Genomic DNA, 27,832 nt, shown 5'->3' on the forward strand with positions numbered 1-27,832 from the left:
TTTCTTGCTGCCCACCATAGATGAAATAGCCCAGTGTCTCATGCCCTTCTCACATTTGTTTTATGTTCTTTTGTGATAAACATTAGAGAGTTTTGCATTTCTTGTTCTTTTACTCCCATATACATCCTCTTTCTATATCTATGTCTTTATTTTTAAGTGAAAAGATGCAAATGCAGCTCTGCAGTCAAGATTGACCTTCATTTTTCCACATCAACCCCTGAGTTAAATACTTTTGCGACTCACAATAGTCTTAGCAATCACAACTCTGTGTACTGTGAATATTCACAACACTTCAATGTATATTTTATGTTGAAGAGGAGAGAGATACTGAAACATGCATCAAATAAGAAGAGAAAATATAAAATGGTGACTACTGTCTGAGTCAATGATCTGCTCGTGTTCTTAACTGTATGTATAAAAGTGAGATTACTGGATTACTTTAGCTATTTTATGAGTTAAATTAGAAACTGATGTGCCTGACATTAAGACTTACTAGACACTGTTACTTGATGCTGCTTGACAAGTGTCATCTCAATGTGGATGAGCTGGTTTCAAAAAGACCAAACGTAAGTATTGCCAATTCCACAATCTGAAAATCTGCACATCTTAAAAATGTTTCACTCAGTTGATATCAGAAAACTACCTTCAGAAAAAATGGTATGGATGAGACAGATTTTTTGATATACTGTTGAATATCTGAGATGTAGCAGCATGCCCACCCAGAGCTTGCTAAGACAAGTTGTTTTACAATCCTATCAATATCCACAGAAATTCAAGCCCAAAATTTGCCAGGAATTCAAGATAAATATCAATGATATTGCAAAGAAAAAGTGTCTTCTATACGTGTCTGTTTTAAACAGCATTTTCCTGAAGTGAAAATAGGTTCCTAGTGCTTGTTTTGATGGTACACATACAATTGTGTTGTATTGGGGGAAAAATTGTATTTAAAGGACTTTCTGAATGTAAATCCAAGAGTTCCAATATTAGAAGGAGGGCAATAAGGAGATGGAGGTTTAGGAGAGAGGGATTAGAAGAATGGGCATCCATCTATGAACTCTCAACCAGAGCCCTTGTGAAAGAGCATAGTCTGTACTCACATGATCCCAACTTCTTTCCAAAGGACTCTTGGCTCATTCAGTTCATGAAAGGGAGGATGTGTTATACCTGTGCTGGAAAAAGTTTATTTCCTGCAGGGTCTTTGCTTTCTTTGTGATTGCTGTTAGGTTACTCTCAGTGCTTCAGGCAGGATGTCATGAAAAGATAAGGGTAATGTCAGAGAACCCCTGGAAAACTTGATTCTCTCCCTCATTCCATTACCAAATTCTGGTGTGATGCTGGACAGTCATTTGGATTGGCCAATAATTGCATGTTCCTCTATTTGAAAGTGCTTTAGATGAGAGTTTTTACATTAAAAGTGCCAAGCACTTCTGACTGCAGTGAAATTCTTGACTGTATACGACTACATTATGCTAAGTACTCTAAAAGATTAATTCCTAGACATCCTAAAGTGGGCACCTAAAATTAATGGGCTTTTTTTTTTTTACTATTTTCATCTTAATCCCTCTACATTCCTCACTAGTCAAATGAGATAATTATACCTCTCTCCATCATCAGGTTGTTATGTAGATAAAGTCATAAAAGTTTTTGAACCAGTTAGGTGTTACAGTGATGAGTGCTTTGAAGAAGACTTGCAGTAAAATGCCTGCACTCAGTACCAGGATTGGATGTGGTGTATGGGAAAGGGCCTTCCCCTGACAGGACTAGAACCCAAAGTGGTCCAGCATATGGTGAGAATTATCCTGTCTGAGCACCCAGTGAAAGCAGTGGTGGGCCTCAGCACCAGGATCCCTCAAATCAAGACTGCTTCATGTCTTCTGCTTCTCAGCCAGGGTCAAGCCTCACTGGAGACTTTTTTCTCTTGTCTTAGTTCTCTGACAGGTAATAATGAATGAGTTCTGAAGGTTTTCTCCTAAAGGAGTCAGTAAGAAGTATCCAGATGCCCACTCTCATAAAAAAGCCCCCAAACCCAGACAAAGTACAGACTGTGAGGTCTCACTCATCTTTGAGAAATTTTGGTTGAAACTAGTTGGTACATTTAAAGCACTGTGGTCATCAAGGTCTTGATGTCAAGGCAAGTGCAAAAATAATTTGTGGGGGTAGACAGGTACCTGAGCATTTGTATTCAGAGTGTCAGCTGAACCATGTTTCTCATGGTTCATAGTGATTTAAAGCTTCGTACTGTTCTAACAGGCTGTTCCACATTCAACCCTATTTTATAAAGGGAACTGAAACATCAGCTTTGTTAAATAGCCTTACAGACCCACTGCATGGAGAAACAGGAAGTCTGAGGTCCTAATATGAGCATCACAGGTCTTGTCAGGCTTGAGCCAGCCTTCAGTGAAGAGAACAGTTTGTTACCCTTTCCCTAAAGAGGCTGGTGTTGGGTTGTGGGATAAAAGGCTCATGACATGAAGGATCCCAAAAACACAAGGGCAGATGGAGGAGCTTCAATACCCTGGTCAGGGACACGAACCATTACCCCTGTTTTCAAATTAAACTCTGTGTTGAACTGTTTTCCTATGTAAGGGACATGGGTGCAACAAGTGGAGTTATACAAAGGACATAGGGAGGATCCTGGGCACCTGGGGTGCCAGCCAGTGGAGAGGCCAGAGCCCTTGTGCACTGCCTGGGTGCCTGTGTACCAGTGTGGATTACTGCCAAGCATCAAACTGGATTTGGTGGCTGGAAAGACAGGCAGGGACCTGAGGGTCAGCAGCTGAAGGCATTAGAAGCCCATGTGTCTGGATGTCAAGAGCTGGGGAGATGGGAGGTCCAGGGACAGTTTTGGGGCAGAGAAAGTTCTTAGAGACAGCTAGTAGAAGCACCCATATGTTGTGTATATAGGTGTAGATTTTTTCCCATTAGCAGCTGTCATCCTGATGAGCTAGAGAGGGGAACAGGATGAGGCCACGGTGCTGTTTGTGCTTGTAAGGGTTGTTTTCCATCTGTGTGGATCCACGAGGCTGGTCACAGGTACACATGTGGGTGTGTACCCATGGTGTGTGTGTGCCTGTGGGGAATGCCTGCTCTGCCTCACTGCCGGGGGCTATGGAGCTGCAGCAGCCTCCCCTCTGTGCGCTGCTGGGCATGGCAACCCCCAACAGATGGGCCCTCCTCGGCCAGAGAGTTTCAAACCTGTCTCCTAAACAACTCAGGAATGCTGCTCAGGAATACTGGATTTGCTTCCAGGATGTAAAGGACGATGGTCTAATGGCTACAGATCCGCTTGTATCTCTTCCTCTGAACTGTGCCCTGTCGTAGCCTCAGCTGCTGGATAATCACTCCTCTCTTGGGAACGGCAGGCAGCACTCAGCAGCTCAGTTCCAATAACACATTCACTCCACAAAACAGAAAACACCACTGCATTGCTTCTTCCCTTTGTGATAATGCTGATAAACACTTCCCTGCTCCATAGTGTTCCTCCTCCCTTACGGTTTTGCCTCCTGAAAGCTTTCCTGGAAGGAGTTAGTTGGAAGGAGAGGTTGTTGCTGGGTTATCTTTCCTAGGCTAGCTAACAAGACTGTCAAATGACTTCCATGTTCCTGAGCAATAAGACTTCTCCAGACACAGATATTTCTGCTGTTTTGTAAACAGTAACATAGATTGAAGGAGGATGTTATCATAGCAGAGAAATCTGGGGGTGGGTGAGAGGGGTGAACTGAACATAGAGGCACATGAATTTTAGGACAGGAGCAGCATATGCAAGGAGTGTTCCACCAGCTTGATAATAACTCGTCAGCTGGGGCTGATGAGGGGCACATTTCCTGTGACATCCTCGACTGGCCCTTCACTGCCTGCCTATCCCCTGATCACATATTCCTCCCAAGCACACCAAGGATAACTATTTACACATTTGCACTCAATGAATTACAATCTCATTTATCTCTACTTACCTCATGATTCAAGAAATGAATGATGTGTTAGGGCAGATGTATCAAAACTGATGCCTTTAACTCTGAGGTCCTGTTGTGGCTGGTCCATGGAGCTTGTTTGGAGGATTGGACTCTCCTCATTTACAACATTTCTTACAAAAGAGCCTTAAAAACTATTATTCAAACTGTTTACTGTGTAGAAACTATTTGTTAGGTGGAAAAAACCCCAGGCTTTTTATTGTAATGCAATTTTTGGAGAAAATAATCCAACTTAGAATTAGATAATACTTAGTTGATAAAAATCTTCTTACAGGCATTTTGCCACGCTTTTTTGTTAAATTTCCCCACAAATTACTTGTTCCCAGTGTTGTGAAACTCTGTGGTTTACTGTAAACGTATTACTGCTAAGAAATGAATACAAAGGTCTTTTTTTAATTCTATTTTTTTAAGTAGGAGCAGTGCAGCTATTGATCAATTTTGTGACATGAAGAATGGTGATGTCATGACCTGACAGGAACAAAAACTGACCGCAGGAGATGGAAGAGGAGTAGACCCAGACAGGGAAATAACCCACCAGTAATACAGTGTTTAGAAAAAAAGCACAGGGGCAAAAGGTGCAATTAAAAGAATCAGGGAGACAGGAGGAGGAGGTTGCTCTAGATTTTGAAATCCTACATTTGAGAATTGAAACCTCATACACCTCAAATTTCTACTGTCTTTTTCTGTCTTATATGGAACTGTTGAATTTGCTCTTTGGTTCAGCAGTTTTTTCTGCTGCATATAAAATCATTTGTCTCAGACTAGATAGCAGGGGGCAGAATTTATTTGGTGTAAATGGCTCTCACTTCATACTTGCTGAGAAGCTGCTCCAACACTCTTTGTTCTCTGTATATGAAGCAGAACTGCTGAAACATGTCAACAGTTCAGTGCTTATTGCAGTGCTCTTGGTTATGCTCTCTTCATCTTCTGCTTTTGCATCATACTGCTTTATACCCTTTTCTTGCAGTTTTGTCAGAGAGATAGCTACATTTCACTGAGGGTGAATGTGCAACTTGTAGTCTTTGGGAAAAATAATAAAAAAGCAAACTGACACTTATCTGTAAATGCCTGGAATTAATTCTGGGAAAGAATAATCCTTCAAAGCAGCAACACTACATGAACGTCAAATTGTCAGACACTCAAAATTTCTTTCTATACTGCCTTGGCATCTGCACTGGTAGTTTTTTTCTTTGCCATTTCCTTATGTACATTAATACCACCACATATAACTGTGAGTTCACTATGGCTAGGTGCAGCAAAAATGTATCTGCATCCCTGCAGGTGGATGTTGAAATACTGTGTTGGGCTGGTGAAAAGCAATTTGGCTACACAGCAAATATCTAGTTTTACTTAAGTTTTTTATTTTCTTCTCCTCTGCTCTGAAAAACTGTCTCTCAGACCTCAGTAAACAGTGCTGGATTCTCTAACACTGAATTGCATTGTTGTAGCTGCATTGGTTTCAAAGTGGATCCTCCTGATATACTGTCCTTCAGTGAAAGTAGAGTTGAGGTCACTGTTCTGAGTGTATTTCATGTTAAGTGTCTCTGGTATAGTATCATAAAGGCAGTTTTCTAATGTCTGTTTCTTCTAAATAATTAATCTAGAAGTCTGTATGCCCTGGCTCTAGTAATACCACTCTACTTGTGTTTGCCATTATTTATGATTTATGTTAACTTCGTTTTTCAGTCAAATAAAAATCCATATTTTGTGTGCACCCAAGCCAGTTGTTTCTGGGAGAATAGGGTCTTTGATAACACTGAGGGGAAAATTTAATTGTACCCCCACCCCCACATCATTTACATAACTCAGATTGATGAGATAGGAAGGAAAGTGTTTACAATGCAAGAAGATAGGAATTTGGGGATTTAAATAGGAAGCAAATCGAAATGAGCTGTCTGAGGTAATTATGGAACACATACTTCATATGTTTTCATTAGATATTGCTATTATACTACACAAGGCAAAGGAGTTTGATTAAACTACAGCTCAGTATATAAATTTATGCATAAATTACCCAGAAATCAGTTAGTTCATTATCTTTCAGGAACTCAGCAGGGGACTGAGCAAAAGTTTAGGTCCACTGGGACAAATAATTTGAGCAAGAATAAAACCTGTGTTAGGTAGGAAGAGAAAACGCAGGCTAGGTCCATGAGATGGAGCATGAGGAGGGGTTAAATTAACGCCTGTGCAAAGGCCAGGCAGGAGCCAGCCCAGGGCCGAGGCAGTGTTTGCCCACAGCTCCTGTGAGACCCACTAATGCCTGGAGAAGGGGCACTTCACACTAATGCCTAAAGAAGAGACAGTTCCCACCCCTTCAGTGCAGGTGACAGCTTTGTCCTTTCTATTTGGAAATGGCACTTCAGCTTGGTTTCACCAATGGTTTGCTCATGGAAGCGGCCCCAACAAATATCAGGCAGCTAAATTGCTTTCTGATTTAACCTCCAGCCTCTAGCATGATGATTTTCTTTTTATGTGAAGGAAATATTTTCTCAGATATTCTTAGCCCTTAGTTTGACATTACACTAATTTTTGAAAACATTGTGTACAGGAATTCAGGAAGGATCACAGCTGAAATCCATTACCAGGTTACCCTCAGCCTTGAGTCAACTTTTGACCACTGCATGTTGATGGGAAGGAACCATGGGATGAAAGTGGCGCTGCCAGGATATCTGTGACAAGCAGTCAGGGTAGGATCTCCACAGACCCTTTGAGCAATAAAATCTGGGATAAATATAACCTGGTGTATTTTAAATTAGTTTTATTCTTGAGGCCAGACTCTGCCATTTAAGGAAATGATTATTCACAACAACATAATACCAGCCATTTGGTGAGAGAAGCTATCACAAAACACTGCATTAACCTTTCATATAATTGTAGTGGGTCTGTGAATTTACTTTAGGTCTTCTTACAAGGATTTGATTGGTAGAAACTGTGGCTCTCACAAATATACATAGGATCTTTTTTTTGCATTTGTTGAAGCAGAATGGACAGAATTCCTCCAGCTTTTCCTTACATAAAATGGTGCTCAAACACTTCTGTTTCTAATGGGAATACAGGTTTAGTATCCATGTTCAGACTTCCGGTATGATCTCATGGAAATGCCTCTCAAGGATCTCTCTCTCAAGCCTGTTTATACTTTTCTACATTAATTTTAAATAATGTAACAAATTATTTTTTTAATAATTTTTTAAAATTTTTTTTAAATAAGGTAACAAATTATTTTTTAGATGTTACAAATACTGTCAAACAGCTTAGCTTTTAACTTATAACTCTGTTTTAGACTCCCCCCCACCCCTTCCTATTCCTGCTGAGAACGCTTCTTCCTTTTGGTCCTTCATCTCTTTAAATTTCTTTACAATCAATTACATGACACTGACCTGTCTATCTCACTCTCTGTCTGCAGTATATCAGCACCAGCTCCAACTGTAATCCACTCTGCTTTGTTATTGACTGCCTCTCCCCGAGCCTGGTACCATCAAATACCACTGCCTGACAAAACAGCCTTTTAATAAATAAACACAACAAACCTTGGCCCTAATAATAAAGCTTCTGACTCTCTGATAATCCCATTTCCTATTAAATCACTCTGAAGTTCAATATTCTTTCTATAATCCCTGCCAGTAAAATTTATTACACCGAGGACTTTTGGGGAACTGTGTTACAAAAATGGTTCCTTTACCACCATGATCTCCTGTCAGCAGATGCCATGTGGTAAGCTTGTTAACTCTCTCAGAATTTTAACTGGTATTTCATAGATGTACACATTTTCACACTAGAAGGGACATCTCACTTGACTCTCAGTATGACCTGAATGACAGTTTCATCCAGCCATTCTTAGGTTGAGTAGATGATTCCCTGTGTTGCAGAGTATCTCTCAGGAAGACTACTAGTCTGGAATTCAAGTAGTAAGAGTTGTCCTCAGCCACTGGTCATTTATTCTTGGCAGTTAATTAATATTGCCATGAAAAATATACACTTTTGAGTTTGCTGTTTGAATCTAGTTTGAGTTTGACTGATGCAGCCTCCAGGCACTGCATCCTGCTATGTGTCTGTGCTCAAGATTTAACAACTTAATGCCCCCAGTAATTTTCTCTTGCAGGCCATGGAAAGTTCATTTCAGATTCCAAGTAGTCTGCTCCCTCCCTCCCTCCCTCCTTCCCTTACTTCTTTCCCTTCAGTGAATGTTGTCCACTTTTCACAGGATCCTTGTGTCAGCAATCTAAGCCCTCTCCAATCTTCTATTGTCCCCCAGAAGTGTAGGTGAAGTAAGCAGAAACATCATAACACAGTAATACTCTTGCTCCTACCAAATACAAAGGTAAATTAATATCCATAACCTTACTTTCTATTTCCCTGTTCACCCATGAATGGGTTTTTTAGGTCTTTTGGCCATGACATCCTGCTGGGAGGTTTGCAGTCTCCTCCTGCCTTTACTGAGTCTGTGATGCTTGCTGTAACTGAAACCAGAACTGTCACTATAGCTTTCTCTTGCAAGTTTTCCCCAATATTTTCTCCGACAGCACTTTCATCCAATATTATCTTCACCTGATTACTTTTCCCAGTGTTGTTTTGAATAAAAGGAATGGTTTCTTGCTGTCACATCAAATACCTTTTTGGAAGTACAGACATTAAATATGATATCTTCTATTTTATAGATTTCATTCTTCGTATTTTAAAGAGCTTTTTAATGCAGCACATTTGCTAATATATCTGAATTTATTTTTTTGCGTTTTTTTATAAATAGGGCATGGGTCTTTGATATGGGCAATTAATTTGAGCCTTCTGATGTCTTTCATTGACTTGATCTTAGACATAGCTTTGATTTATCATGGTATATTTTCATCTCATGGAAAATAAGTATCCGATTATTTCTCTAAGACAGATTGTGAATGTAGGAATAAATATTTTTTTTTTTACTCTGTCAGTCCCATCAACAATTTATTACACCTCCTATCTCTCATTCCACCTCTTCTTCAGTGTATATGGATTGTGTCTTCCCATTTATCTTACATCTCATTCACACCTCTTTCCATTCTTCACCTTGACTTAACTTATAACTTTACTACATCACAAACATTTCTATAATCTTCCTACTCCTCCCCTGTATTGGTGTTTTATGCCTGGTGCTAACCTTTATCTCATACCTGGTTACATTTTGTACTTTTGTTCATTGCATGGTGTATGAATTGTTACACTCTGAGGTTGCCTGCTCCAATGGTGCATAATGCTATGGATTTATTGATGAACCTGCCAATAAGGAATCTCTGACTATCTGCCATTTTTCTTCCCAAGTCTATTTCCCAGCCATTAATAATTTTTTTAATCTCAGCAGGCTGATTTCTCCACTCAAGCTGTTCATAGCAAAGTCATGCTTTGCCCTAGTCTTGTTTTATTTCTGGGCTGAAAGAGTTATTTTGGTCAAGGGGACAAACTTGGCCTGAAACTGTGAATGAAGAAAAGGCAGAGTGCTCTTGTCTGATGAACTGTATATCAGGATCAACTTCCCTTCTACTGGTAAGGGAAGTACAAACTCTCCCTGTTGTCCCCTTCCCTGTCAACAGCAAAATCTTTTTGCAAATGAGGGGAATGGCAGCAATGCAGTTCTGCTGCTGGAGGCTCCCGAGGAGGTGAGAAACATTCTTGGGCACCAAAGACACCTTGGAGAGACACACTGCTAAACCCACCACCATCACCAGTGTCTCTGAGTCATCATTCTCCTTTTCTCCTTGCTTCTAAGATTCCACACCTTCCCTAAACATCCTAAAACTGAGGAACTGAGACTAAAAGTCTGCTGGAAATACTGAAAAAGCCCTTCAATTCTGTTGGATGAGGCCTAAATTCCTTTCCAAGTAGCTAAGTGCATCAAGCTTTTCAACAGCAATGCAGCCCTCCCTGTGTGATGCAAGGCAGCTGCTAGTGTAGGAACAATGCAACTACACCATGCAGTGGAGCTTGCTGTAGGAGCTTCAAACCACTGCCTCTACCAGTGCATCCCCCTGTGACAGATTTTCTATACTTATTTCTGTCCCTACTTAGCATCAGAATGGGTCTGAGACTTATTTTTTTCAGTGTGAAAACACAACAGGAATGTTATGCTTAGGCTTATGACACTGGGACCCAGCTAGACAATTTACTGGGCAGTTATTCTCACCCCACATCTTTTTCCTTTCTACACCAGTCTCTACCCATGCACACAGTTCCTGCCGCACTGTGCATTGCAAAAACTCTATTTGCCATGGTAACTGCTTCTGGGATTTAGATATACCTGAAAAACAATAGGAAGCTCCTTCCACACATGAGATTTCTTTTTTCCTGTGCTGCTTGTTAATAACAATTTGCAAGTCCGTTTGTAGTTCCTGATTATAATCTGACCTGCCCTGTTCAGATTTTGGGGATTGATTCATTTTCTTTTCTTTAATTTACTTTTCCCTTAAACTTTGTAGGCATGTATATTCATGAAAAAACAGAGGGGAAAAATCCCAGAAATTACCACAAGAAAAACCCCTGCTAAAAGCAATAAGTTTGCTGACAGATGGTAGAATCAGTTGAAAATCGAGTACCATATTTACTAAGTCTAACCCATTTAGTAAGCCAGAAAAGTGTTATCTAATTCTATCCCCTGTGTGATTGTGTTTTGGAATAAACAGATGCCTAATGAGGAATGTGTCTACTATGGTTTTTGAAGAACCTGGATGGATCCTGGTTCTGCTTCAATACTTGATTTTGACAAAGCTGATAACATTCACTGCAGAACCTATTGTTTTGGCTTTCAAACCCACAGATATTCCAACACTAGCTGACTGACAAAAATGTAGTTTCAATGTAGTTTCTGCCAGAACAGGGCAGAAAAAACCAGAAGTGTTAAATGACTTAACCTGCATTTTACATTTCCTGTTCCATCTATATAGCACCCAAAAATGCAGTGAATGAAAGGGCAAACACACTGGAATCACTTGCAGGCTTGACAGCTACCACAGTCAATTCCTGTATGTTTTTCACTGGGTTTTATAAAATAATAGAGATTGGCTTAGAAAGACATATGCATGTGTACTTTGTGACAGATCTGGGTGAGAAGCAAAAATGAAATAAACAGAGAAGGGTGATCTGAGCAATGAAGGCTGTAGGGAAGATGAGCCTCTCGTGGGCCATGCCGGACCAGCAAGGTTATTGCATGTGCAGAGGGTTCCTCAAAGACACTGCCCTAACACTGCCTGGATGGCTTCTAAATTCTCACCTGAGTAGGAGCAATCAGGAAGTTTACCAAGGAGAATCAGCTATCCATAAAGTCCATAGCAAAAGCTACAGAACAAGATTTCTCCCATGCTGCATAAGGCTTTTAAAATATGCGCTTTCCAAGTGTGTGTGAAACAGATTAAGAATAGGATCTGTAAAAATAAATTGAAATTACTTGTTCACATAGAGCAGAATATTTCAAAGGGTTGTTTAATAGAGGCAAGGTCTGTTATTTTCCATTGTATCTAAAAATACAGTGTTCAGTGATACATTTCAACAAACTGATATGCATTCCTACTTTTCGAAGTTGCTCAAGAGTCAGCAAAGGCATTTTGCTGAATTTATATCTTATTTTCAATTACATGAAACTGATCAGCAGTGAGAGATTTATAAAATATGTTTCTCAAAATACTAATGAGTCAGTTGCTGAAGCGGCGATCTGAATACAAGGATGCACAACCCTATGCCCAGCATTTGGTATCTATCTGTTCAGTGAGTGGAAGTAAGCAATTTCTTTTCTCTTTCTATATTCCTCCATCTACTCCTGAGGTGCCCATGGAAATAAGAATTTAAACTCACATATGCATTATTCTAATGTGACTGATTTTCTAATTTCCTTGAATGAATATCTAAGGTACAGGTCAAGTCAGCACATCATCGTCTTACTGCTGCAGGAAATATCAAGTTGCCCATGAAAGGAAAGTGGACACAGGTGGTGGCAATAAAGTGTATTAACACGTGGAGAGGTATGTGATTCTTAAATATTGACAGCAAGAACTGCATTTCATCTTTTATCTAGGTGGTATCTGAAGATGGTTTTCTCTTTACATTTTATTGAAAGCAAGTTTTGATGGGGGAACTGAGGGATTATAAAAAGTGCCAACACTATGGGTTTTTTTTCTAAAGGCTTTTCTGTCTCTCAAAGCCAGAACAGACAAAATGATTGTTGGAAAGATTTTACTCTGTCCTTGTTTTAAAAATACAATATAAGTACAAATTTAGATTGTTTCTAGTTCTGTGTGAGCGAAGAAGGGAAATGGGAGAAGACTGTGCATTCTGATTTTCAAGCTTCAGGTTTTACTTTGCCTTTCTTGGCTCTACTTAGTCGCATTTCCAAGGCATTAAAACAGAGACTCAGGGGCCTCACTAGACATAATGGTATAAAGTTTCCAGTGCAGTAAGCTGTAACACTCTGTATGCTCTGGAAAGTTTGCATTCATTCTTTTAATAAGTAAAGACGCAACATAATGCTCCTGATAATTTTCAGCATGGGCAGATGGTATATGAACAGCCTGGTGGGAGGAGAACCAGCCCAGCTTAGGGTAACAATGTTCGACTAGCTATCAGGGAGGAAACAGACTTCCTCTGCCATTGCCCAGTGCCAAGGAGCTTGTTTTATCTCCTGCTCACCACACTGATCATGCTTTGCTTTCTTCTGTTTTATAGGCACTGGCTTTATGCAGAAAGTGCAGTTCCTTTCTACTGCCAAAATGAAACAGTATTTTAGATTATAACTAGGCTAGAAGTCATTTACAATTAATTTAGCTCCAAAACTCCTGTAGCTGGAAATGCAGATTACAACAATTTGCTGTAAGATGAAGAAGCCATTCATTGCTGCCATTTGACAGTGAGTTTTCTGACCCATGTGCTAAAATTAGGAGAGGCTGTGGCAGCAACAATGAAGCAGGTCACATTAGCAGGAATAAGGATAGGTTCAGGGTTCAGCACCATTTTTGGAAGCTTTCCTGGCAGGTTGTACCCAAAATAGGTTTTACCAATTCTGTGTATGTAGATCTGTTAGTGCTGGTCCCTCTGCAAGTGATCTCAGTCGCAGTGGCTGCAGGAAGAGTCACACTGGACACAGACAGTGTGTCTGATGGCTAAGCATATTATTTTTGTAAATATACTTCTGAAAATGCTACTTGTCACTTTCAGTTAGCCCATTCTGCCAAAGAGTAAGCACTTCCTAATTTTAAGAAGAAAAGACTGGGAATATATTTTGTTGTTGTTCTTTATTCTCTACATGAATGTGTTAATTGCAGAGGGCAAAGCACTTCTCAGCCTTGGAGGGCTGTACACAGACAGAAAAATCCTGCCATGCTCTACCTCTGGACGGATGCTTCAGCTGAGACTAACAGAGAGATGGTTAATAGGTCAAGGAGATTGCTAGTGATGGGAGGGAGGATGGATTGAAGATGTGCATTTACTCCTAATTCTGGGTCTTGGGGGCTAGCAGAGATAAGTGTCTTCCATGAGCAATAAGTTCATTTTAAAGAGGAAATTAAGGAAAAAATGGCATTGCTTTTTCTCTAGACTGTCTCTCTCTTGTGAGGAGGTGACAAAAAGAGATTAAGAAAAAAATTATCTCACTCACTGCAACTGTCTTTAAAATGTTTGACTTTTTTTTTTTTTTGCCTTATTTAATTATATTGCCTCTGTTATTTTTTTGTGTTTGTGGGGTTTTTTTAAATTTATTGCCCCTGAATTCAGATCTACCAAAAATAGCACTAAGCAGTTACTATAAATCTCTGTCTGCATTGCAGAGTGGACAGGAGTTTTTCATTTCATACATTATTGACCACGCGATAGAATGGTGATTCCACAAAGTGAGCAGAAGCTTTAAAAAGTTAATGAGGAGGGACATCATAGGGTTGTTGTTGTTCATGTTGTTGTTACTTTTTAATGCTCTGTAGCATTCAGGACTGGGCAGCTGGGCATGCTGGATGCCGAGTGCCACTGCCGCGGTTTTCGTTGTGCGGCACTGCTGGCAGAGGATGCTCTCCCCTGTGGGCTCTGCCCACTGTGACACCTGCACACACCTCCCTGTGCCTCCCCGGCAGCAGGGAACACCCACACTGCACACACTGAGCATGGGGAATTGATGCATAACACCTGAGTATAAACACTAATCTCAGCAAGAAGAAAATGTAATATATTTTTGATTTCCTGAGGTGGTGAAGCATCTACCTTCCCTGAAGACATCTGGTGAATAAGCTTAGTATGTCCTCTGGCTAACATCTGTAGCAAACTTACCTCAAAGACACAAATACCGCGAGGGTTCTTGCAGTGGTACCTTTGGATATATTATTTTACATGGAGCTGCCATCTGTTTCATAGTGTAGCACATATCTGAGTGCTCCAACAGCAGTTGCAAACACCTCTGTCAGGACACTTGGAAGCATATGGGGCCAGGCAGTGTGGTGCTGGGCAATATCATGGGGCTGACGATATGCTGACATTTTCTGGGCTGGATCCTCTCTTACACTGGAGCTATTTTTATATAGCTCCATAGACTTCAGCTGAACAAGCCCATATTTATACAAACATGAGGTCAGGACCTCATCCAAAGATTATTTAAGGCTTAAACATTTTAACCTATGAAAATCATGGAGAAATTCATTCTCGTGAGAGCATCTAGTCTTTGTGGAACATTTGGCTCTTTAACTCTCTAAATGAGAAATACTAAAAGCATAAACTTTTTGTATGCAGTTTGACACTCTGGAATTTTAGCTGCAATTTTTTTCTATTAAGAAATGCAGACCACAAAAGGACCTTCATTTCTCCCATGTAATAAGAAACTCAGATGCCTCCCAGTTTTATACCTTTAGGTATAAAAGTGTAGGTCAGGCAAACGCCTCTTACAAAGGACGCAGAGAGTATTGGGGGGTCATAACATGAAGGTGGGATGAGGGGACCCCCTCACCAACCCCATAGTGCAAACCTGCTTGGGGATCCTGCTGGGAGCAGTTCTGTGGCTGGGAACAGGAGCCAGGTCTCCCGCTCCCCAGAGGGAGTTTGGCTGTTTGCTTACCCTGGATGGAAAGGGCACAGAAGCTGGGGGAGGAGATGCTCCAGAAGCCAGAGCTGAGATTCCCCTGCGGCCTGTGGAGAAGACTATGGAGAGGTAGTCCATGGAAGTCTATGATGGAGCAGATATCCACCTGCCGATCCTGGAGCATCCCAAGCTGGAGCAGATGGATGCCCGAAGGAGGATGTAGCCCCATGGAAGCCCACTCTGGAGCAGACTCCCAGCAGGACTTGTTCAGCTGAGAAGGGCAATGATACAGCAGCTTTGGTGAGCACCTGGTGCTCAACCAGGGCCAATGCAGCCAGAAATGGTTGAACGTAACTGATTTTTATCTCTTGCCTTTTCTAGACCTTTTTGCTGGGTCAGACCCTAAGAATGCCTGGATGCTGCTGATGCAGGAGCAGGAAGGAGGCTTGATCAAAGGAGAACATTGATGAAGAAAGGAGATTAGTGTGCCATACAATGTGGAATAATGGTGTGCCCTCTGTCTTGTCAACTTGGAGGGTAAATTCTGCAAGAAAGGATTGTCTTTTACTGCAAACATACTGAACTCATCTTGCATGATGAGGTTCACTTGCCACTAAACACTCCTCAGACATCCACTGAAATCCTTTCCTCTCCACATGCATGCACCTAGATTTCTTATGCTCAAAAAGGGTTATATCTGAACAGTCATTGTGTTGTACTTGCTAGTCTTCCTTTAAAACCCTCTGCCAACTACTAACATGGAGTTTGGGACATGAAGAACAGTGCTCTCTTTCTGAACACAATATCAATGCAAAAAAAATAATAATTAAAACTTAGGGTTTGCGCTACTTAGTAGGTCATGCCTTCAAAACAACACACACAAAGCACATACACAAAGATTATATAAGTGTGCATATTACTCTTACATGTATGTCAGGGGTGCAATATGATTTTATAAGCTCACACCTGGTGGCCATATATCATTATCAGTGATATAGATGTAGGCACTGATTTTTTAAAAATGTTTGTATCTCACCTTTCTTTTCAAAGTAGTTGTTTTTATGTGCTTTCTTTTTAAATTGAATCTTACAAATTATTGCTGCTTAGAAGAGTTTCCTCCCTAACCCTTCCAACTGAGTCCCCAAATTGTGGGAGAGTATCAAAGGAATTATGTTCACTGCTGTTTGACTTTGAATCACTGGTAAAAGGTTTTATGTAACTCATTTTCTTCACACAATTAGATTCTAAGGACACAGGGACTAGGCTCTTTTTTTTAAATTCAAAGGTCTCAGTAAGCAAAGCATAATGTATTCTGCCCAAACTGTGAGAACAGAGCAATACAGAATAATTTACTTCACTAATGCCAAATTAAAATTCATAACACAATACTTTAATTACCATCTGAATCCAATTCTCAAAGAAGTTTGCCCTAATTGCATTGTTGATATGCATGGATGCAAATAAGATGTTGACTGTTTCCCTTGTAGCAAATGACTCTGTTTCTAATATGCAGACATCTAACAACATGGGGCCAAATTCATCCATGGTAAAAAGCCATTAGAATCAGCAGAGTTATACCAGGGACAAATCAACCACTCTTCTCAGGAAAGCTGGTCTTGTTATCAGCCTCTAAGAATTGCCCCTCCAGGGCCTATGGACAAACATGCTGCTCTGCTGCCCCTGAGCAAGACAGTGAGCAGTTCCCAGAAAGAACCAACCCCCTGTGTGCTGGGAAGACAGAGTGTGAAACAGGCATGTGTGGGACAATGTTGGCCAGAATGTAGTGGGGACACAGAGGCCCAGATGTTCTTCTTTACTTTTGTGACAGCTCTGAATGTGGATCCTATTCTTAGCCCACAAGCACAGGTGTTTCAGAGGAAGAGAGAGAGAGAACATCATACTGGAGATGCAGGAAATTAAATAATATTCATCAAATGAAGGAGACAATAGCATGGAATCATTGGGGCATTTCTGTAATTGCTATGTACTACTCTCAGGTGAGCTGCTTGAGCGGGGGGCTTTGAAACATTCCAGAAATAAAATAGGCTAAAAATTCCTTTTCTGTTAAATATATGGGCAAAAAGTTGTCACTTTGTTGTTGTTGCTGTTGACCAAAGTCAGCCAAACCTCTTGCTTTCTGAAGGCTGTGTTTATGTTCAACTTTATTTCTATCCCATTTGAAAGCATTTCTACTTATTATATGCTAAATAAATTATTTTCTCAATTAAGAGCCACCCATTTACCTCCTAATCAGATAATAAGCAATAAATATCGGTGTAGGTGCCTGGTGTAGTCCCAGGGACATGTACAGAATGCAGCTGTGCTGCCTCAGTTGGGGCAGGAGACAGAAGAATACCAAGAGATCAGCTTGCTGAATGTGTTTCTATTTCATTTTTGCCAGCTACACAGGATGAGCTGAAACCCTCCTGCTCACTTTTGTTAGAGGCCCTGGTCTAAGAGAAATAACATTCACTGTGTGTGTGTGTCCAGTTGCCTGAATAAGTTGTGTTTTCATAAAGAAGATCTGCAAAAGGTGAGGGAATGGGCTTGTTGCCCTTTATTCTAACATGTAAAAAAAAAAAATCTGAAAAGTTTGCTCTTTTTTTTAATTATATTGAAATTCAGTCTCACTCTACTCTGCTCTTCCTGGAAGAGTCTGCATTCTGTTAGAGAGTAAATTGCTTGAGATGTTAGAAATACAATAAATATATATAAATATAAATAAAAACACCACCAAAAGGGGAGCTGCTGTTATTCTAACATCTGCTATAGCTAATAGTTAATGACTAATACCTATGAATCTCAAAGGGCTTGATGGGGTCATTAAAGCTCCCCTAAGAGCGCCACAGATCCCCTGCAGTTGTGTCACCTGTGCAGGCTGAAGGAAGGCAACCCCTTCTTGTGGTGACCCAAGCCCAGCTGCTGGCACAGATCCCTGCATGGCTTGGGAGGCTCTGGCTGGGTTCAGCTGCACAGACAGGGTGGGAGCAAGGTGAGGCTGCAGAGGCTGGCACGACTGCGGGTCCCTGGGGAATGCTGTCCTGGTGGTGGTAGTCCTCAATGGAAATATGGGCGGGCGTGCAGAAAGGCACTGGTGACAGGAGGAGAGCTCTTGTGTGACAGAAAGGCAGAGAAAGCCAAGAATCAGCTGGTGAATGTGTGGGTAGCACATTGCTGGAGATCTTGGCTCTTTGTAGTATTGCTTGGCTTCTCTCATTGAAATTGGACCCAACTGCAGGAATTAGAGATTAAAAAAAAAAACCAAACCACCAATATTTAATAAGTAGAAAGGATACTATTGATAGAAGACTTGAAGTCTACAAATTTAAAAAAGAGACCCAAAGACAGGAAAAAAATCTGTTTAGCAAGGCTAAGAACACTGGAGGAATGATTTTTAAGTGGCTGGTGTCATGCTAGAATGTTACCAGTGCAGAGCATCTGAATATAAAGACTGATAGAAGATTTAAATCAGCAATATTACAGGATTGGGATCACTAGGCCCCACGACTGTGTACTTAGGGCCAGCAGGTCTCTGCTCAGAACCACTTTTCATCACTGCAGCTCTCATGATTTGAAGCTGTGAGTTTATTTGACAATACACAGAAATTTTACAGAGATTTTGTCTTAATATTGAGTAGAGCTGTAATTGAAAAATGAGATCCTGAGAGAGCAATTGCAAGGGTCTCAGCAGTGTTGAAAAGTCATATACAGAGAAATTGTCATGTTACAAGCCATTTTGAGTCAGCCTACGTTCTGAGCATTCATAAATAATCTGGATGTAAGAACAAAATGAATACAAACAAGTATAAAATTGCTTCTAATCTGTAGGTTTATTTATTTGAAGTTCAAATTTTATACTCATGAAATGACAATTGGCAAATTTTCCAGATAATGGAAAAGTAGACAGAAAAAGAAACACTTGTAAGGGTGAGAAAGTCAGAGTGATACACGAGGCTTGGCAAACTGGTCAAGACAAAGAAACTGCATTTCAGTAAAGACCAATGTGGAGAGACAGGCAGGGGTAAGAATGGTGGCAGACTTTCATAGCAGTGGATCTGGCAAGCAGTGCCTCCAAAAATAGTGGTCTTAGGCATAAACAGTTCAAAGTGAGCTCCAAATCTCAAGCTGTTGCAAAATAGTTAATGTAGCTATTGAATCACAAAGTAGGAAGTAGCTACTGTGCTGGCTTTATGATGGACACATTTCAAAAAAGATGTTTGAAGATTCAAAAATGGAAATTAAATACATTTGTATGCATGTGTATACAGAGAGACACATACACGTTTCTCAAGCTAGACAGCAAAAGCTTTGCATTTGCAAGCTTCAACAGATCTAAATTATTCTGTTGAGAAAGAGACTGAAAGATTACACAGGTGCTCTGGATTCACCTTCAGGCTGACAACACACTGGGTGCTAATGGACTCTTTGGGAGCAATGTGGGATCTCTAAGTTTCAAGAAGGAAAAAGTAAGGGGTAAAAAATTATCACTGGAATAAACTGAAAATTGTGAATTTTCTGTATCTTGACATATTTTTGATCATTTCCACTGTTCAGGAAAGCATCAGAGGAGAGCGATTCCCTGCTGTGATTCCAGGTAAATTATTGAAGTCAGGATAGCAGTAACTGGATGTGGGGCAGGGCAAGTAAAGGAAGGCTCTCAGCAGAGTCTGTTGCAGATGAGTTAAGTGCAACAGCAGTCTACTTCTTTGTGGTAAGGTGTGGGACTACAGAGGAAGAACAAAAAGAGGGAACAAGTAGGCTGTTAGCACCATTAACCTGGATAAATGTAGCGTGTGCAGCTGTGACTGCAGAGCCTCCAGTTCTTTGCCACTGGATCTGGCTCCACTGGCCCAGCTGAGAATGGAAACAGAGTTCATAAAGAGGAGGACAGGAAGGTGTTCCTGTCATTGATACAGAAACAACTGGGTTAAAACAGGGATGCTTGGCCCCTTAGCCCCTAAACATGTAGGGGAAGAGGAGCTACTTTGGTCCTCCCCAGCTGTAATAAATCAGTTCATTTGAGCAGATCTTGGCTGTGGAGAATGCTGCCTGTAGGGGCAGAGAATCTTACAGTCAGAGAGGAGGCAAGAGGAGATCATAGAGGACTAGTTCTAAAATCAAATTTCAGACAATGAGCATGAGTGTTGTGAAGAGCAGGGTCTGCAAGGCACTCCCACAGGACCTGCCCAGATGTGTTGGGGTGGGGGCATCACTCGATCCAAAGAGAACAGCCAGCATCCAACACTGTGTCATGTTTCCTTTATTTTAAGTTTAAATTAGCTTGTCTCGCTTCTTTTGATGTATGATTGTGACTGTCAAAAGAAATCCCAGTGGTAAAGCTCACCTTGTACTCCTACATGCTGTGCGTCTCTAAAATCATCTCAAAGCTGAGTTCAGGAGAGAGATCAAAGATATCCCTGCTTGAACTGAAGCAGAAGTGGTGTATTAGAACTCTTGTGAGTTGGATTCTGTAAAGTTTACCAGTCACCTTCAGTGGGTGTTTTCAATGTAAAATTTTTGGGTTGGAAGTAGCTTTGTCCCTAAGATCACTACCATAGTCTTCTCTTAGTTTTATTCCTAGAATATCAAAATATATTTCATAGAGTGTTGGCCCCTGCTGGCCACCAAGCACCACACAGCCACCTGCTTGCTCAATCTCTCCAGGGAGATGGGAAATGGAGATTCAGAAGAGAAAAGTGAGAAAATTCGTGGGTTGAAATAAAGATAGTTTAATAGGTCAAGTAAAGCCCCATGCACAAGCAAAGCTAAAGGATGAATTCATCCACCTCTTCCCATGGGCAGGAAGGAGCACAGTCCTCTCCAGGACAGCAGAGCTCCATCAGGACAGGTTACTTGGGAAGACAAACATCATCATTTCAAACATCCTCCCCTTCTTACTTCTGCTCCCAGCTTTATATACTGAGCATGATTCCCCAGGGCATGGACTACCCTTTGGAAGCTATGTCCCCTCCCTTGTGCACCTCCAGCCTGCTCACTCCTGGGGGACTGAACAGCAGAAAAGACCTTGACTCTGTGTAAGCCCTGCTCAGAAATAGCTAAAGCATCCCTGTAGTTATCAATACTGTTCCCAGCACAAATCCAAAACACAGCCCTACATTAGCTGCAATGAAGAAAACTAACTGTACTCCAGCCAAAACCAACACACAGGAAAAGTAAATGGTGTTATGTAAATAACTTAGAGTTGGGAGAAAAATGCTATCAAAGGTTTTGTTTCAATGTAGTATGAAAACAGCTCACAAACATTCCCATCAACGCTTGTCACACAGGAAAGGGAAGGAGTTATGAGGTCTGAGACAGACAATACAAATTGTTACATATACCAGCAAATTCTATTTCTTTTAAACCGTTTCTGGCTGTTAAATTATTGAAAAGCTGCTTTACAAATCAAAGACTTGGGATGCCAAGAGCAGGGCACCTTGACATTTGTTTAAACTTACACGGGGAATGTTACATATAATTCTTCAAGTAGTATAATTTAATGTTTTCAAATTCATTTTCTGTTCATTTAAGTGGAAGAACACACACTAAACTTTCATCATAACAGTATCTCATGTGTTAGCTCATAAGATTTTAAACCATAAACTCTTCAAAACAAAAGAATTAAAAACTGTCAGATATTTTTTCTCACCTATGGAATGAACTAATTTTTGTACTCTCTTATTTATTCTGTGAAATTCAGACAGTCAACTTCACTTTGATTTGGAATTATTTTCACATTTTGATTTTAGCAAAGCTAGCAATATCTATTTTCCTTACTGAGCTTTTCTTAAGCTGTTAAACCCTAAGCACACAATCACTAGAAGGTCATCTTTGCATTAACATCACTTACTTGATATTGTCTCTGATATCTCTTTTTAGACCTGGAACCCTCATGCACTTTTACTTGATTATGCATAGTGTTCTCTTGAATAAGAAACCATCACATGAGATGTTTTGACAGAATTGGGCACCTGGTTCCTTAAATTATAATTTAGCTCTTCAGTCTGTCAGTGCAGGAGAAAGAGGTGTCTTCTGCCCCTCTAGAGGCTGTGTCACACAGATAATAGCCCATTACAGCTACTAGTAAAATAATAGCTCAGTGAAAAGAGATCTGTGTTATGGAGCTAACCTCAGCTGATAGTGCATGCAGGAGCTGCCATTTGGGTGGAGAGTGATGGGGAAAGGGGAATGTTCCATTTCTCCCTTTTCAAGGAAATAAAAAAATTCAGCCAAAGAAACCTACCCATATTCCCATTGCCAACAAAGACAAATAAACTCACCTTTTAGCCAGTTCTGTGGTCTGTTATTGTAGTAGAACCTTGTAATTACAATATATATTATGCCACTTTCCCTAAACTGTGGTTATGTTTTGGCTTGAGGTCCACAGCTCCAAATTTAGCTGCAGACTCTAATATAAGGTTGCTGTGGGTTTTTTTGTGTGTGCATGAGTGTTTTTGTTTTCCCTCAAGCAAGAGATTTCCTTTCTTTTAATGGATACTGTTGTGCTCTTATAAAAAGGTCTGCATGAAAGTGCTGTGATCTGGCTCCTACTGCATGCCCCAACAATGAATCAGGGCATAGATATTTAGGATCACAAAGGCAAGTGGGAGGTATGCTGCTACACAGTAGATGGCACAGAACCTGGTGTAGGGCATTAAAACCAAAGGGGAAAAGTGTTGTTTTAAACCTTCCTAAGGAGAGCTCTTTGACCCTGCTAATTTATAATAATAAAGTGTGAGAGAAAGCAGACATCAGTGGTTGTAAAATACGCCTCTGTAAAGAAAGCTGAAAAAAAAAAAAGAGGTTAAAAAAGAGGTTACATTTCAAAGCAACTGTTTACATCTATATTTGCAGTGGGTTTGGAGTGCAGGGAAACCAACTAGTGCTCTACAGCACTTGTGACTTATCACAGCATCACGAGGCAAGCATGAGTTGACAAAAGGCTAATGCTGCAGACTACCTCAATCAGAGCGATCTTTGGACAAAGTTTTTTTTTTTCAGAGAGGCACATCAAGTCACTGGGAGATATTGGCACTCATGAGTGGTGAAGTTTTGCAGTGGCCCTGCAGTAGGAGCTGTTTTTGCAGAGGTATGCTCAGAGCCATGACTGTGCAAGAAATGCATCACAGGACATTCTGAGTCAACAGGTCTGCAGAGACAAAAAATGATATTCCCTGCTTAGGGAGTGCTTGCTGCTTGTGAGAGCAGCCAGTCTAAATAGTGGATTGTGTGTTGAAGTGCTGGTAGATCAATACATCTGATATCCAGCCACTAATGCCTGGTATGAAGGTGCAAGAGAGCAGTGCACTCAGAAGTTTCACTGGGTGTGCATCACATCTGTTTAGCAGATGTATTTTATGTTTGCCAGCCAAAGAGCTTTTTCAGGAGGTCATACATGTGGTGAGTGACCTGAGCTTTTCTGTTCTGAAGCAAATTGCTACTCTGATTTGTTTTAGCATCATTTTGAAGCATCCACAACTGCTCAATAAGGCTTTGGGATGTACATTTGACTGAGACAGCTTCCCATGAACATATTAAACATGATCAGAGTCTTCCTATAATACTTTTAAATTATTATTTTTTTTAAAAAAATTTGATACCTGGCAAGGTGCAAGGGCACAAAGTGCGTGCCAAGAACTAACTAAAGCAAGTACTTCAGTTGTATTTGTAAATGAAAATCACTGAATCATGTCAAGCTTCTTACTAATCAGAGATATGGGAAGGGCATCCCCTTTCATTTGCACTGGGAGATAGACAAGGGAGCAGCAACAAGTCAGGAAAATTCACTCCACTCAGAATCATCAATAAATTAGCTCTTAAAGATATAAAGAGCCCATATCTTTAAGCTCATGCAATTGAGTATTGACTCTGAACCCTCCTGCTGTGACTCAGTCTGGGGGAGGCTTGCAGAAAAGTGTGAACTGACATCATCAGATATGTTACAGATTTTGTGTTTCAGGCTGGTTCCGGTTGCTCTGAGCAAAAGTCATAATAAACTTCTTTCCTGAAGGCAAAATAAATGTGACTGAAAAGACTGAAATGCTGAGTGGGATAGACTGAGCTGCAGGAAACCAAAATGCCTTCTGTGGGTGTTACTCTGTCATCTCTGAGGTTCTCAACTAGCCAGGCAGCACCATGGTCCCACCACCCAGCCAGATGATTCCATACTGGGGTGGAGCCACTGGAAAATCCCAGAGGAAGCCAAGACCTGCCTTGCAGATCTGCAGTTGCAGATTTCATGGCTTCGACATACGCCCTGCCAGATGAAGAAAGCCCTTGTTTGCCAATGGAATGATGTAAGGCAATTTAGCAGCTGAATTTCTTGCCCTCCCTGTGGAAGGTGGAGACCAATCCTCCTGTGGTTAATCGAGGGGCCATGATTTGCCAAGACTGCCTTTGTAGCGAGTCCAGGCAAGGGGCTGAGGGTGCCCTCTCCTTCAACCTGCAAGCTGCTGGGAGCAGCACAGGGAGGAAATCTCTCCCAGGAGCCTCCACAGCCACTCTGCTCCTTCTTGATGCTTTCTGACACAAGTTGCTTTTAACAAGGTAAAGACTGTTATGTTTCCAGCAACAGATGTGCTCAGGGAACTAGAAAGCATCAGGGGTTCCTGAGCTAAATCACAGTAAAATCCATGTCTGAATAGGGCCTATCTCAGCCACATTCACTTTCTTTTTGAAGAGTCCCTTCAAACACTTTGATTGAGGTTTCTGCCTCTTTGCTCTAGTGAGCTTGAACAGCAACACCAGTTTGCTGTGTGGAGAAAAAGAGGAATAGAGGCAAGATATAGTGACCTGATCCCCAACACCATCAGGAGATGTCTCTTCAGTCAAGCAGCTCTTTCACAGATCTCATCCTTCTCTCTCTTCAGTAACTGGACTTCACTGAAGGTCAGTCCTCTTTCATGATCCCACAGTCACAGACCACATTTGTAATGCCTTAGTTTTTTGTAGAGTAGGTAATTTCTCTTGGCAAGGATGTGATGAGTAATAGAATCCTTGACTCTGGGGAAGGAAGCTTTGGGCAGTGGGGATGCAGCGTGTGCAGAGAGGTGGAGATTCTTTGGCCCTGGTGTGTGTTGATTCAGGACACTCAACTACCCTGGAATAGATTACTTTGCGCAGCAGGAAAAAGTGGAGAAGGAAGGAGAATCTGAATGTTTTTTGAGCTGCTCATCTACTGGGTTTTTTTAAAGAATGGTCACTTCCCAATCTGAGTAGCAATACAATCAAAATCAAAACAAAATGGAGAGTGAAGAGGATGTATTTTGGAAAGACACTCATGAAATTCAGTCAGGAATCCAGCTTTAGGACCATTAGTTTGCACAAGTGGCAGAAAACTTGTGTGAGATTCTACCTTTTTTCAGTTAAAGAAAATAAATAAATCTTGGAGGAAAAAAAAAAGTAAAAGCACAGAAGTCTTTGGACTTTAAAGCCCACACTAATTTTGCTATCTAAAAGCTCTTGGAGGTTTTGCATTTGTGTTTGGATGCACATATTTCCATAAGTGCTGGGTACTTCTGGGGTCCCTGCCAATCCCAGGAGCCCTCCCACACAGTGATCCTCGTCTCACTGTGACACTGAGACCTCCAGGCTTCACTATCCATCCCTGTTTTCCTCCACAGCAAACTCGGCCTTCTTGCAGGTTCAGCTGGAGACAGAGTGACCTCCACGGGCTGCAAGGAGGTGATTTTTTTGGCTGTTAGGATGTGTAGTGTCCTTGGAGGATCCTGGGTGCAGACCATAATGCAGCCCAAGGCCGTGTTATGTTCCTCATGTAGTCCCCCACCTGGGGGATTCCGCTGGCTGCTGCAGCTGGGGGTGCCCCCAGAGTGTGGTTTGGCAAAGCTGCTCTGCCAACAAGTGTGAGGGCAGTCCTAAAGGCTGGCTGCCAGGCACAGAGCCAGGATGGAGACCTGGCTCCCTGCATATCTTCCCAGAGTCAGGAAAGGAAAGACTTTTTAACAAATTAAGTACTTTTCTGATCAAAATAAAAAGAGTTCATGTTTCCAAATTTTGTTTTATAAAGCCATGTTTCTGACTTTAGGCAAGCATCCCTCATGATCCAAAGGACTATATTTCGCATTCATAATTCATTTATTCAGACAGGTTTATTTTGCTAGAAATTAATATTGGAAACATATTTTAAACAAAGGGAAGCACAGAGAGAGAAAAATGAAACAATTTCAAACCTTTAGAGATGCAAACAATTTTTTTTATCTGCTTGGAACTCTGCTTGGACTTCACCAGATGTGGAAGCTGATCCCCAGTGGGGAACAAACCTCGCCCTTTGATGGGATCTACTGAGGCCTCGAGGAGGGACTGTGGGATTTTCTGCCTCTGAGCCACAGCTGTCACTGCTTCTGCCACTGGGATGAGCTGGGCCAATGGCAGCTTTGCTTTTGCTGTGGATTTTGTGTAGTGGGTGTTCCAAAAACCTGCTGAGGGTAGCAGGTTTAAAATCCCTGGACTGATGGATGGAAATGACTGCTGGAGCAAACTGAGCACATTACCCATCTCTTCCCTTTTTCACAGGAGGAAGCCCCTCACACAATAGTTCTCATTGTTGCCCTGGCTATTTACTCAAGACACCATTTTGTTCTATTTTGTGCCTTGCTTATGTTCATAGTTCAGTACAAGGCGTTTCCTTTCCTCCCTAAAATTACAACCTTAGCATCCACATGCTTATTGTGTGGCATGGAAAGCCAGATCTCCTTTTTGCACAGGAATGTGCACCTTTGAAAGTCCTGCTAGGATCCCCTTTTACCAGATTCAATGGTATTTATTAATAGGAGAGAGCCAAATCAAATCTCTTGCACTTCTCCACTGTGGGAAAGGTAACAGTCCTTTGCATCACAGTGCCTCTCCTCTAATACTAAACACGTGTGGGATGTCCTCTGTGAAGTGAGTGGAGGCTTTTTTCCTTTTTTTAACTTTACTGAGATTAGCAATTTGCAGTGGCACAGACAATCTGCTCTGTTAAGAATCTGGCACCATTTACAGTGGCTGGAGCAGGAGACTCAGCAGTAGATTAGTGCTAATTTCTCTTCACACAAATAATGGCACTGATGACTCTTGACCATGTGACAGGTTTGTGAGTGATGAGCCTTGAGACTCCAGTAGTGACACTTTTCTTTCTCCACACTGGTAAATTATTCATTATTGGTGCAGCCCTGGGAAAACATAAAAAAGAAAGAGCGGGAGAGAGGAGGGATTATGTTGCTAATGATAGAAACTGCTGACAAGTCCATTGGGGTTGGGGCTGGGGTTGGAAAGAAAGATTGCAGTATGGGGGCAGGTTGAGGCATTGCATTATACCCATTTCAGAATACAATATTCAAGGTTCATTTCAATAATATTCCTCAGAAATTAAAGCAAGGATAAGTGCTACCCAGGCAGTTTGGAGTCTGTGTGTGTGTATGTGTGTGTGTGTAATAAAAATGCATGTGCTGCTGTTTTGCACCTTGATCTAATGCTTCATTCTAAGGTTTTTCACTCTTTTTATGTGAAAATCCCTCTGTGCATTCAGTACACTCCTTATTTGTAGTGCTCCTGAATGAACACTGTTAAACATTTTCTTCATTCCAGCCCAGGACTGGATGTAAGTGAAGCAGGACAAAGAATTTCCCCGATAGAGAATTTGTGAGAGACAGAGTAAGGGCTTGCTGAAACCTATCTGAATGAAAGAGCATTGTTCATGTGGAATCCCACGTCTGCTCCTGCTGGTATGTGCTGTGCTGCTTGTGAATCACCACAGGTTTGAAGTGTGTGTAACCTCTTCACAGCTCAGCTGCTGAAGCACTGATTAATCAAAACCTGTCCCAGTAAGACAATGTGGCATTTTACCTGTCCTAGC

Source organism: Ammospiza nelsoni, chromosome 1, assembly GCF_027579445.1.
Source record: "Ammospiza nelsoni isolate bAmmNel1 chromosome 1, bAmmNel1.pri, whole genome shotgun sequence".
In the NCBI taxonomy this organism is placed as follows: domain Eukaryota; kingdom Metazoa; phylum Chordata; class Aves; order Passeriformes; family Passerellidae; genus Ammospiza; species Ammospiza nelsoni.